This window comes from Prionailurus viverrinus, chromosome C1, assembly GCF_022837055.1.
Source record: "Prionailurus viverrinus isolate Anna chromosome C1, UM_Priviv_1.0, whole genome shotgun sequence".
Taxonomy (NCBI): Eukaryota; Metazoa; Chordata; class Mammalia; order Carnivora; family Felidae; genus Prionailurus; species Prionailurus viverrinus.
Genome location: NC_062568.1, coordinates 61,820,195 through 61,834,717, shown reverse-complemented (window position 1 = coordinate 61,834,717; position 14,523 = coordinate 61,820,195). Strand labels below are relative to the sequence as shown.

The window sequence follows — 14,523 nt, the reverse complement described above, 5'->3', positions numbered from 1 at the left end:
ATTCTTACATTGGTTTAGTTGAGGGATGATAAAAGTCCAGACAAAAGTATTAGGACATTTATCTTTATGATCCCTGATTTACTTTGATAAACTTTTGGTTCACTTTTACTAGAACTTAGTGAACTAAACTGATATGTGCCGCTCATATTATAGTAATGGAAAACCTACTGGTATAATGTGACAAATATTTTCTCTATTAACATAACTTTAAGTGACTGAGTTAACCTACACTAGAAAAATCTCGACTAATGCGTGTCTACAGTGTAACAGACATAAATGTACCATTGAATCTGATGAATTATCAAATTTGTCCTTGTCATATAAAGTTTTGGTCTCAGGCCCTTTTTTTACTGTTAATATTATTGAGAACCCCCAAAAGCTTTTGTTTATGTGGCTTAATTTTATTAATATTTACTATATTAGAAATTAAAACAGAGAAATCATGAAATTATTTATAAATAACAAACCAACCATATGTTAAAAATAATATTTTAAGTGAAAAATAATTATCGTTCTAAAAGAAAAAATCTGAGAGTGATGTTATTTTATAAATTTGTAAATTTCTTTCATGTCTACCTTAATGTGTAAATTCTTAAATTAGCTTCTACATTCAGTCTATTATAAGTTACTTTTGAATGAAAGAAATGTGGCCTCACATAGATTTGTAGATTGAAATATTTTTAATGTCTTAAAAAAACCTTTTTTTAATGTTTATTTATTTTTGAGAGAGAGAGAGGGAAAGAGAGAGACATAGCCTGAGCCGGGGAATGGCAGAGAGACAGAGAGGGAGACACAGAATCTGAAGCAGGCTCCAGGCTCTGAGCTGTTAGCACAGAGCCCAACACAGGGTTCAAACTCACAAACTGTGAGATCATGACCTGAGCCAAAGTTGGATGCCTAACCAACTGAGCTACCCAGGTGTCCCGTGTAGTTTGAAATTTGTAATTACCTTTTCACTTAATTGTGAAGAGTCTTCTTTGATAGTCTACCCAAACTAGACAACTGGAATCTGAAACCATTATCAATGAACTTGTACTTTGCTATACTAAAATCTCTTGATCTATCTTACACTTTGAATGGATCCATTTTCCAGGTATGATTTTGTATCATTATCCACTGTTCATTTGTAAATGTATCAGTTGACTGAGTTATGTACATATTTGAATTGTGGAAACATTTCATTATCCATCTGTTAACATCACTAATTATCACATCAGAAAATCCTTTAAGTTTTAGAAGCTGCTGAGTTCAGATAGAAGTTTTCGAAACTTCTAATTTTCAAATATTGTCATTGGTAACAAATATTCTCAGTTACTTTTATTGAAATGAACGGCTTACTTCATTTTCAAAAAAATTATCTCCCAAATAGCCAAATTTGAATGACCAGAACTTGTCCGTCAGTCCTTCTTTCAAGTAAAAATGATTTTCCATGGAAAAGCAACTAATTCAGTTTATAACTCAAACAATTGCACAGATGTTTTTTTTTTTTTTAAATTAATGTCTATATTTGAGAGAGACAGAGAGAGAGAGAGAGTGAGCAAGGGAGGGACAGAGAGATGGAGACACAGAATCCAAAGCAGGTTCCAGGCTCTGAGCTGTCAGCACAGAGCCTGATGCGGGGTTCGAACCACGGACTGTGAAATCATGACCTGAGCCAAAGTCAGACGCTTAATGGACTGAACCATCCAGGTGCCCCACAAGTGCTTTCTTTTGAGTCAAGCATCATCAGACTTTGGTATATGGCACATACTCTTTATATGGATTTCCCATTTCAGCACACGGAATATTAAAACTGGCTTTTAATTAAATTAATTTATTTACCTGTTCTTACTTGGAGTGAATGGCAGTGAACAATGCAATCACTGCTAGTACAGTTTAGTGCCACTGTCATAATAAGTTTAAGGCTAGAAGTTTTCATTGCTCTTGTATCATAAGGGCAAATGTCAATACAGTGGAAAAGGAAAATTCTTTTGTATTATTATGAAAGTAGTTTCAACCTGATGTACTCCTTAAAAGGTTTCAAGGGAACTCAAGAGGTTCAAGAGGGACCACATTTTGAAAGAAAAAAAAACTGCTGAAATCATGTTAATAATTTTTCTATTTTTTGTATTATATTTCATATGTACCAAAGACTATGGACATACTGAGAACATGATTGTAGAAGTATTTTTACATAACCCACTGAGTGGAAGGAGAGTTAGAAGTGAAACTCAAGTTCTTCATATATATCCAAAATCTACAAAGGATTTACCAAACTCAACACCTGAAAAACAAAGAATCCAGCGAAGAAATGGGCAGAAGACACGAATAGACAATTTTCCAAAGAGGACATGCAGATGGCAAACAGGCACATGAAAAAATGCTCAACATCACTCATCTTCAGGGAAATACGAATCAAAACCACACTGAGATACCACCTCACACATGTCAGAATGGCTAACATTAACAACTCAACAACAAGTGATGTTGGCAAGGATGTGGAGAAAGGGAACCCTCTTGCACTGTTGGTGGGAATGCAAACTGGTGCAGCTGCTCTGGAAAACAGTGTGGAGGTTCCTCAAAAAATTAAAAATAGACCTACCCTATGACCCAGCAATTGCACTAGTAGGAATTTATCCAAAGGATACAAAAATGCTGATTCAAAGAGGTACATGTACCCCAATATTTATAGCAGTGCTATCAACAATAGCCAAAGTATGGAAAGAGCTCAGATGTCCAACAATTGATGAATGGATTAAGAAGATGTGGCATATGTATGTGTGTGTGTGTGTGTATGTATATATACATATACGTGTGTGTGTGTATATATATACACATACACACACACACACACATACATACATACAGTGGAATGCTACTTGGTGATCAAAAAGAATGAAATCTTGCCATTTGCAACAATGTAGATGGAACTAGAATGTATTATGCTAAGCAAAATAAGTCAGTCAGAGAAAGACAGATATACGACTTCACTCACATGTGGAATTTGAAAAATTTAACAGATGAACATAGGGGAAGGGAAGGAAAAATAAAATAAAAACAAAGAGGGAGGCAAATTATAAGAGGCTCTTAAATACAGAGAACAAACTGAGGGTCAATGGGGGGTGGGTTAAATGGGTGACAGGAATTAAGGAAGGTACTCTTCGGGATGAGCACTGGGTGTCATATTTAAAAGACATATCACTGGGTTCTGCTCCTCAAACCAAAACTACACTGTATGTTAACTAACTTGAGAATAAAAAAAAATGAAGCTCAAAACAGAGGATAAAACAGAATGCCTAAAAATGAAAAAGAGAGAGAGAGAGAAAGAGAGAGAGAGAGAAAGTAAAGGAGAATAAGATAAGATTTGGTCCCAGGGGAGAGTAAGCTGGGATTCATTCTTTGTTATTACATAGGGAGTTTTATAGAGACCACCTTGTGTTTTCTTTTTTCCTTGCTTACTTATTTCTATTTCAGTTAACTATGTTCAAACTTCCTTTTTTGGAATTTCTTCAAAAGGCACTCTTGTCTTCATGCATACAGGTTGGTCTATAATGCTCTAAATGCCTTACATATTGGTGTGCAATCTTCCAGGCTCCTCAAATCACTGGAAACCTGAAACGCCAAGGCCCAGGTGTCACTGAAATATGGCATTCTAGACCTGAAACCAGTCTGTTGCCTCTTTGGTTTTGTACCAACACACTGACATACATAGCTCAAAATACCACTGGCCTTTTAAAATGGCATATCACATTCCAGGATAATACAAAAACTGCTGCCTGGTAGCATTTGTCAAGTCTCAAAGTAACTCTTTCCAGGATTTTCAAATCTGTTGAATTTCTTAGATGGAAATATTTTATGCAACAGCATTCTCTTAGTTTTTTTTCACCTCTATAAATATGTAATTGGAAATCCTGAACTTTGGTTTCTTTTCATTATTCTATATTTCTCGTTGATTTTAAAATTCTTAATATTTGCTTAAAAATAATCTGGATATTGTCATCTAAGATTTAGCATTAACTATCTCTTCTTCACATGGGTTCTTCCCACTACACTCTCCACACAAATAATTCCACATCTCCAAATGCAACGCATACTGATAATGACCCACATTGCTCCTCTGTGTCCACTGGCTCAATAGTGTACATTGTTAATGTATTCTTATCATTATTCTATTTGATAATCTTATAAACTGATTTTGCCAGTTTGATGAGTTTTATTTGAAGGAATTTAAAAATTCATCTACAAACTGCAAAATTATTTACAGGGTTTTTTTTTTTTTTTGGTTTGCTTTTTTTTTAAGGTTTATTTATTCATTTTTGAGAGAAAGAGCACAAACTGGGGGAGCAGAGAGAGAGGCAGGCACAGAATCCCAAGCAGGCTCCAGGCCCTGAGCTGTCAGCACAGAGCCTGATGCGGGGCTCGAACCCACAAACCTCAAGATCATGACCTGAGCAGAAGTCAGACGCTTAACCAACTGAGCCACCCAGGTGCCCCCGGTTTGCTTTTAATGTTCTCAATCTGAGGTCAATTTTTACTAAACCAATTCATTACAAATGGTAGGTGTGTCATAAATATAAGATGACTTTCCTAAAATTTTGCTGAATTCTAAAGGGAGAAGTGAAAGTACTAAATTACACAATTTTTAGAACAACACTCCTTTGACATTTAAAGCTAACTTTATGTTAGGCCACTTCCCAAAGCTCATCCATTGTTACAAAATTTGCAAAATACTAATTTTATTACAGAGAGTTTGTGGGCTGCTAAAATATTCAAACATTCAACTGTTTCCTTACTAACTTTACATTGAGTTTACTGTTTTGATTACACATACAATAAAGATCTTTATACAAAATAGATTTACCCAAATCCATCAGAAAAATAATGGATGCTAACTTTTACTCTGGGTTTTAAAGCAACAAAATGCTAATTTTGGAGAATTTTGTACAAAAAACACTTTGGCATATAAAATAAATAATTAATAGTGATAATTTTGCTTGTGTAGAAAAGAATCATTTTATCATCTTTACTCTTATATTTTCCTTCTTGCTTTATGTAGTGAGCATGTATTACTTTTGTTATAAGAAAAATAAGAAATAATATTCTACTTTTTGTTTGAATTTATAGGGGTGACTGGGGTGGCTCAGTCGGTTAAGTATCTGACTCTTGATTTGGTCATGATCTCACGGTTTGTGAGTCTGAGCCCCATGTCGGGCTCTGCACTGACAGTGTAGGGCCTGCTTGGGACTCTCTCTTTTTCTCTCTCTCTCTGCCTCTCCCCTGCTCACTCTCTCTCTTTCAAAAATAAATGGATAAACTTAAAAAAATCAATTTAAACTTTAAAAAAATTACAAAGAAGAAAGTAGAAATCAGAATCTCATAGATGAGAGATAACTATTAAATTCTTTCCAGTTGTTCTTTTCCTAAGTAAAAACACTGCTGCTTTTTGTTTTTCATTACTGAGCTCCTACTAGATATATATGCTTGTATGCTCCTTTTTATGTACCCATTAGATCCTGAGCAATTTTGCAAAGAAGTAAACATTCCTGAAACAATATGCTTAATGGCTTCATAAAATCTCATTATTTGTAAGGACCATGGTTTATTTAACCATTTCTCGAACATTGTGTATGTAGACAGTTTTCAGGTTTGTTGGGGTAGAATTACTCTTCTTAACCAAGGAATAATTTGGTATGACTGTTAGTCAAAGGTCCCAGTTCACCCTTAACTAAGGCGATCAGATTTATAATCCAGACTTGAATAACCAGATGCTTACTTCCTAGAATTTTAATTAAAAAAATTTTTTTATTTACATGTATGTATTTTTGAGAGACAGAGCACAAGTGAGAAGGGGCAGAAAGAGAGGGAGACACAGAATCTGAAGCAGGTTCCAGGCTCTGAGCTGTTAGCACAGAGCTCAATGTGGGGCTTAAACTCACAAACCATGAAATAATTACCTGAGCCGAAGCCAGACACTTAACTGACTGAGCCACCCAGGAACCCCCTAGAATTTTAATTTTTAATCCAAATTACCAAAAAAAAAAAAGCCTGAAGTAGCTAAACGAATTCATCCTAGGAGACAATATCACCTTGCAGACACCACCAAAAAGTCCAAAGTAAGGGCTATCTGACTGTCATGGCCTCCCCTACTCTTGTCATTTCCAGTCTAGACTCCTCAACTCCTCCTCAACTCTGTGAGCTGTACTAACTTTCTAAGGGATTACTTTTATACTTAAATTAATCTCAGTCTCAGTTGCTCAGTTGCACTTTGAAATTAATTATTTTATTTATAAATTCTTCATTGATGTCTAATTTTTATATCCTTTTGTGTCACTTTTGTCACTGAAACAAATAAGAGCCTCAGCTAAGTAAACTTCTCATCGATTATGAAAGCAAACATGAGATTATAGGCACACAAGATTAATCAACATCACCACTCTTTCTGCCCACTTTGTTATCCATCATACCTCTTTAAATAGAAACCTAATCAATTTTCCTTTATTGGACTATTAATACCTATACAGACAACTCCTCATTATCCAGTGGAAGAAGGTTACGAATAATGAAAACTCACCATTAGTATAACAACAATTTTGTCAACAACAATGTCTTACGAGTTTCTATCTTCTTTGCTCATTGTTTTAGCAGTCATTAGTATAGTCAGAGAAAACTGCTATGGGCTGAATTGTGTCCCCCTCAAAATTCATACGTGGAAGCCCTAACCCATAGAACCTCAGAATGTGACTGTATTGGAGACTAAGTTAAGACGAGGTTGTTAGGGTGGTCTCTATTACAATTTGACTGGTGTCCTCATAAGAAGAGGGAATCTGGACACAGAAAGAGATGCTAGGGAAGCATACACACAAAGAAAAAACTGTGTGGGGACACAAAGAGAAGGCTACCAGCAGCAAGTCAAGGGGAGAAGACTCAGAAAAAAACAAACAAACCTGAGAACACCCTGAACTTGGACTCCTAGCCTCCAGAACTGTGAGAAATAAATTTCTATTGCCCAGTCTGTGGTATTTTGTTATGGAAGCTCTAGTAAACCAGTACAACAACCAACCCTATTTGGATGACACTCCTCTATTTCAAGTTCAATGGTTCCCTCAATGGTGTTTATGAAAAAAAGGAGACAAGCAACATATATTATAAAGAACATACGTGATGTTTGCATAAGTCTGGGAGAGTATGTGCAATAGTAGAGATGTTTCTTAGAAATTACTAATAATCTTTCTGCAAAAACATTAGCTCATTACTCCTTACCTCCTTAAATTTCCAGTAGTCACAAATGAATATGCTATCAGTTATAAGAAAAATTTTGACAGGAAGTTAGGTTAAGAAAGTGTTTACTGTTATAGGTATGTGGACTAATTTTCATATACTTAAAGTTATATGGATTCTCAAAAAGGGAGAATCTCATTGCTCTTTTCTTAAAGAAAAAAGACATCGACAGCACCCAATATATGCAATCACTGACACTAAAGACACAGATGTACGTAAAATATAGCACCAGCAAGATTAACGTGACAATTCAATGGGGGAACAATAGTCTTTTCCACAATCTGAGGTCAAACACTTGGTTCCTGGACCTGTTTTGAAAACATAGACAGAACTATGGTTGTATTAGTTGCATTATTAACTTAGCTCCACATTCTGTTTTGTTCCCTACTTAAGTATGTTTTATGCACCTCTTAACCTCATGCATGATCAGTCATTAACTTTGCCTTTTTGCCCCTACTCCCTGTTTATACATTGATTGTGGAAACCCAATGGTTTCCTAAAGGGTATATTTGTCTTGAAAGTATCTGACATCTAATCATACCAAGTCCCAAATGCCACCTCATTGTCCAGAAGAATGCTTACCTCCAGATTATTTCAAGCCCTCCCCCCACCTCAAGGTTTCAAGGAACCCCTCACCCCCCTCTCATGTATTTACCTCTTTCCCCAAACATATATAAGCTGTCCGGAGACTCAACAGGGCAAGCCATTTTGGGAATGATCTCCTGCTTTCTCATTGATCTGCCCTTCTTATAATAAAACTTTCTTTGCTTCAAAACCCATGCCTCAGGTGTTGGCCTACTGCATATCGGGTGCACGGACAAGTTGAAATCAGTAAGAAACTAGTGCTGGCCAAGTGGATATCACCATGCAGAAGAATGAAGTTGGACTCCTGCCTCACAGTATTTATAAAGACGGACTCAAAATGAATCACAGGTATCAATGTAAAAGTTAAAACTACCAATAGAATAGAAAAAAAGAAGTAAATTGTCATGACCTTGGCTTAGGTGATGGTTTCATATATATGACATCAGAAGCACAAATGACAAAAGAAAACATTAAAGCCAAAAATTATAGATGCTTTCATCAAAGTTCAAGCTAAAGTTGTAGGTGGGGGCACCAAAGGAGGAGAAGGCCCTAAGAGATGGAAAGGACTTTTTACCACTTAGAGGGTTAGAAGCAAGGTTCATTCTAAATTTTTTTTTTCAACGTTTTATTTATTTTTGGGACAGAGAGAGACAGAGCATGAACAGGGGAGGGGCAGAGAGAGAGAGAGACACAGAATCGGAAACAGGCTCCAGGCTCTGAGCCATCAGCCCAGAGCCTGACACGGGGCTTGAACTCCCGGACTGTGAGATCGTGACCTGGCTGAAGTCGGACGCTTAACCGACTGCGCCACCCAGGCGCCCCAAAGCAAGGTTCATTCTAAGAGAGAATTTCACACTTGCTAGAGAGAAATTACAATGTTTGTAGGTAACTGAGAGGGAGTGGGAGCAAACAGGCAAGAGATATAAAAAGATAAACTATTAGAATGTGAATTCTGAAGCAATAAAAACATAATAAAGCATTTAATATAGATAAAAATGAAAGCTGATGTTGATATTTTACCATATTATTTTGAGATCCTGTTAATTCATTTGCAAAAAAAAGATTTGTTCAAACACCTCTGGGTGCCTACTACGTCCTGACCAACCTAGGGAATGACAGACTGGTTTCCATCCTTATCATCAGCCCACACCTCCCAAATTTAGCCATTTCAGGGGAAAGTGCTGAAGTGTAAGCAAGGACTGGATGCCTGGGGCTTTTTTTTTTTTCTTTTTCATTTTAACTAATTATTTGCTGCCACCTAACCAATAATCTCAAAGAGATTTTTTTTAAAGTTTGTTTAATGTTTATTATTTATTTAGCTTCGTGTGCACAAGCAAGTGGGGGTGGGGCAGAGAGAGAGCGGGACACAGAATCTGAGCAGGCTCCAGGCTCTGAGCCATCAGCACAGAACCCAACATGGGGCTCGAACCCACGAACTGTGAGATCATGAGATCATGACCTGAGCCGAGTGGGACACTCAACCAACTGAGCCACTCAGGCGTCTCTCAAACAGATTTAGTGTTTTTAAACATTCAAAAAGCCAATTTCACTGCATTCTAGGAAACACAGCATTTTTCACAGAACTTTACAAATTGTTAAAAAAAAATTTGTGTGTAAAAATGAGTGGTTTAGGTTTGTTTTGTGTTTTTTTTTAACCAGTAATTTCTCACCAGTAAATATGCCACTTAAATTTACTTGATATTGATATTGTTCCTCAGTTTGTTTTCATAAAAGCCAGCAACAACGAGGGCCCTAAGCAGGGCTCCCCAGATCTGGCTGGTCATCTGTGTGGCCCCATTTCCTTCCATTTCTTCTACTCTCTGGATTGCTAATAAGGTGGATGCCAATTCTTACACCTGTGAGACACTGTGCCCTTGGGGACATTTATGTTTTCTCCCTTGTCTCAGCCCTGAACACTAGACTGAAGACATCATGTGGGCAGGGATTTTGTCTTATTCACCATATTCCTGTATCTAGGATACAGACTGTCCTGTACTACAGGAGGGCACAACATTTTTTTTTCCAATGAATGAATGTAGCACATTTAGGGAATTATTCTAAATCAAAGTATATGAAATTGTGACATGTAGTTAAGCAGGTGAATTACAGCTGCCCTCTACAGATTGCACTACCTGAGTCCTGATTATCTGGGCTCAGTCATAGTTCTACCATCACACAGGTGATCAGGGGTGCTCAAAAGAATAGACCACAGTCAGTCTGTCTGGGTTTGTTTGGGCTCTGCCACTTACTGTCTCCCCAGGGGCAAGTTAATTGGTTTCCTTATCCATAAATTGGTGATTAATAATAGTATCTATCTCATAGATTAAGTGGGAATATATTTGTAAAATTCTGCTCAGAATAGTGGCTGGGATGGAGTAAATGCTATGCATCTTTGCTAAAGAAAATAATTAATAAATGGGAACCTAGGAACGTGGACAAAGGAAAAAGTTGGAAAAGCACAGTTAGAGGCAGTTTTGGGGAAATTTGGTTTAATTGTTTCTTTTTTTTTTTTTTAACACAGTTGCTCTGAGAATAAATCTCTTCATCACCCCCTACCCTTCACCAGTATAATCTAGTATAAATTAGCACTCACCAGTAAAATCTAAACTGAGCTGTGAAACAGACTTACTTGACTAATCAGAATTTTCAAAGGGTAGTCATTACTTCACAAATCACAGCCCCATTGACCCTGACATTGAAGATAGCAAAAGCATCAATAGCTGATTCTCAATACCTGTCCACCAACCCCTGTACTCTTTCTTCTCCCCTCCCCCTTTCAAGATAGCTATTTACCTGGGAGGAAGTGATGGGTTCAGCCTCTTCGACTACCCAGGAGTAAAATAAAACCTTGTACCACATCCCCTCCCCCAACCCTGGCTAAATTTTGGAGGGGTGCTTTCAGGTGTCAGGCTCACACCAATATAAATGCATGAGGACTGCCCAGTCTGTGAAGTCCTAGGGGTAAGTCCAAACAAGCCCCAGATTTTTCCCTTCCTTGTCTGCAACACATACAGAAGATGCTCTTAACGTTTTTTTCTCTCAGAATCTCTGGGTTCCCTGACAGTGCCTTCTGTACAAAGAACCAGAATGTTTCTTACTGGATTCCTCTGTTGAGATTCTGGAGTTTTCATTGCCTTATTGGTGGCAATAAAGTTTACTTAATAGGTCTCTAGTCTGTCCCTTTGCCCCTGGTATTTCTAGCTGCGAATGGAGAATCCTGGCCGAGATCCCCTGTGCCTTCTTGGATACTGTATAATTAATTAGGCCTCCAATTGTGCCTTCCCTTCCCCTCTCAAGGATGGAGAAACCCTCTAGCCCATGCCTTAAAGGGAAACTGCCCTAATAAATGAGTCTCCAGATACCAAATTTCCCAGCAAGAAGGGGCCATATAAACAGAGACTATAAGTATTGGCGGCAGAATCCAATGTATTAATTACTTTTACTAGTAGGAGCATCCCGGATACCTTGGCTGCCTAAAAACATATTTGAAAAGCCAGACCAACGATATAAGGAGGGAAGAAAAAAAAAGCCATACAAAGGAGTTGCAGTGAGTTTAATGAAAACTAACTCCATTACTGGGTTCATGTGATATAACCAGCCACTGGGCTCTGTTCTAGAGGTTTAAAATGTTACCTCACCCTCTCCACGAAATTGTTTTCCCGTAAATCTCTGTGGCCATCCATTCCTGTCTACACATTATGTTCCTAAAATAGACACCATCTAAAAATCTCTTCAAGAGGCTTTGTGAAGGAAGGCCTAAATCGCAACACTGCTCCTACAAGAGGGATGCACTGGTTTCATAGCAATTACAAGCAACAGCAACAGAGGAGAGGTTTAAAGTTTTTCACCCTAGTTATTCTTCTTCCAACATGCCCAGATGAGGGGTGAAAGTGTCAGGCGTCCACTGTATGTGCAGAAGCCCCAAGCTGCATCACCCTGGAGGGTCAGGTCTTGCAGCAAATAGGAAAGGTAAGCTACCCACTGCTCCCTGGACGGGAGAAACTAAAGCAGGAATCACCAACCTCAGCATGGAATTTTCCTATTTCTGTTCGGCATCATCCTCTTGGGATGCTTTAAAGTGCTTATGGAGAAATATGTCCTGTTACTACACTAGTGCATCAGAAATACCACTTGAACCTGTAAATCCACATAAAAAGAAGCCACATTTTATAGGTGTGATAGCAACAGTGTTGGCAATTTGCAAGTTTGCCATTGCATCTCAGAAAATATTTAGTCACATGCACGTAGAGACAGAGCATTACCCTGCTTTGGCTTTAATTGTTTCACGGGACACGTGAAAAAGCACCTGCAACCACTCTCTTTGGACTGATTTGCTACAGGGAAGTGACAATTTTCAGTGAGTAACTGCAGAGAGCAAAAAGACATATGAGAAGTAAACGTGTCAGGGAGGTGGGGGGAGCTGGTCTTTAAACACATACCTCAAACAGGTAGGAGAGAGGGAATCCATGATAACAAAGGCGTTTGAAAAGCCTCACGTCCACCCAGAGTCATTTCTTGTGCAGTTTGGAAAAGCAAGCCGGTTCACACGGGGAACCGAACAGCATCTGCAGTATCACTGCCGATCGTGACCTCTGTCTAATTAAAAGTAACTCGGTGTTTCCTGTTTGGCATTCCACAGAAGGGACTCGTTCCCACTTCCCTCCAGCTCCTTTGGTGGCGCGGTTCGATCCGAGTTAGGGGGAATACATCATTGTTCCTTTCTTGCCCAAGCCCAGCCTCTGCCCGAGGAGGCTGAACACCCCTGCAGTGCTAGCTAGGCTCCAGCAGCAGTCCCGCCGCCTTCTTCCTTCCTGTGGGGCTAACGCTGAGATCTAATTTTTGCTCCATCCTTAGGAACAATATGACCTCTATTCACAGCTAGCTAGTCCAGTTCTACAGCACGGGTGAAGGAGGGGGTTTCAAAAAGGAGACCTTGAATAGACTGAAGGCAAGCAAAGGCAGAAAGAAACGGGCCAGGTTCCAAGCTATTTCAGGCCAAAGAATCCCATCTTGTATTAAGATGCTGACTGCAAAACAAACCTGAATTCAGTTCGAGGAAGGTGGAGAGAGGAGGGGGAGGGGAAGGGGAGGAGAAGGGGAGGAGAAGAGAGGGAGGAGGGGGACCGTTGGTCCGAAATCACATACAAAAATGGACTTCCTGCTCAGCCCAAACTGTATATCCACGGGCTCTCTTTCCACCGGAATAACTGGAATGAGTATGACAAAGATCGCAACGAAACAACCAGATGGCTTACCTGATAAAAAGGAAAATTACCCATCTGCAACGAGGAACAGCATCTCCCAAAGACCAGATGATATAACAACGTGCCTTCAGCTGCAGTTGTTCAGATTCCTTCTTGCAAAAGGTAACAAGTATTTACAAGGGCTGCAGTCTCACTGAGGCAGGACACACATACACGAACACACACACACGCACACATACACACATGCACCAGAGACCTCTGCAGTATCCTCTCGGCTTCATCCTCGCCTCACTCTATGGTACCTAATACAAATCAGCAAATAGCTTGTTTAAAAAAAAAAAAAAAAAAAAAGTGGAGGGAGCACCTTACATTATATCGCCATCTAGTGGCCCAACACTAAATATTTTCTTACCAGCCAGATTTAGGTGCTCTTTCTCAACCTCTTTTCTCTGTTTCCTTCTTTCCCTTCTTCCCTTTGGATCTCATTATTAACTTCCTCTTGTTACTCCTTCATTTCCAGTTGGTCTGTCATATCAAACCCCTAATGACTCAAAGATGAGAAAGTTTAAAAGTAGATACAACTATCTTCAAGCATAGCCAATAACTTGTGTTGCTTTTGCATTTTACTTTTGCTTAAAAGTGTTACTTTATTCTCACTATGAATCATTGCTATCTTAATGAATTACATAATTTGTGAATAAAGTTTTGTCTTCTTATTCCACCAGTAGACAATTGGGTGGCCCTTTATTTATTGTCTAAGGCTTTACTTTGAAGATCTACTTGAAATTTTTCTCAGTTTTAATGTTGTGTTTAGTGGTGGGTCTGTTTTATAGTGAACAGCTCAGTGTGAGATGTGAGTTTTACTTCAATTTCAACACTCATGAGCACATGCCTTTGAGCAAGTCCCTGAGCTTCTCCATAAAAACTTACATTTCCCCATCTTCATCTACATTTAGATGTTAAACTAGATTATCTTGCACCCTAAATGTCAGTGGTTTTATTATCTCTTACCACAATATGTTTCCCTGTCTTGTGAATTTGACCCAAAGTTTAATTACAACAACATGGTTTGGTAAGCAAATACATACATTTTGAATCAAATGAAGTAACACCTATTGGTAGAATTATAAAAGCCATATCCATCAGGTGTTCCCAAGAAATGGAGCCTCCATGTGAAACTATTTGTAACTCTGGGAACTGAGAATAGAGCTTTCTATGTTATATACTGTACTTTAAAGCTGAAACAGTCTTTAACATCTGGTCATGTGTGAACTCAGTTAACTATGTGTAGATTAGTAGTTTGCAGTAAATATTTCATCCTGGTTGTTTTCCACCGAACACACTTACTGTTACTATTGATAACTATCATTGCATGTGCTTTACCATTTATTAAATGATATCACCTTCAATATTTCATCCATCCATTCCTCACCAAAGAACAGTACATTAGTTACTGTTAATATTATTATATAAATAA

At 38.3% G+C, this 14,523-nt stretch overlaps 1 protein-coding gene across 1 annotated transcript in view; it reads right to left on the bottom strand.

Moving 5' to 3' along the window:
• LOC125173567 (sodium channel protein type 1 subunit alpha) overlaps window positions 1-13,266 on the bottom strand; it is a 130,487-nt gene extending 117,221 nt beyond the window's left edge. The window contains exon 1 of the mRNA XM_047872851.1: window positions 13,098-13,266. The gene's annotated coding sequence lies outside the window, so the exon portion shown is untranslated. The remainder of the gene's footprint in view (window positions 1-13,097) is intronic.
• Window positions 13,267-14,523: the final 1,257 nt, after the last annotated feature.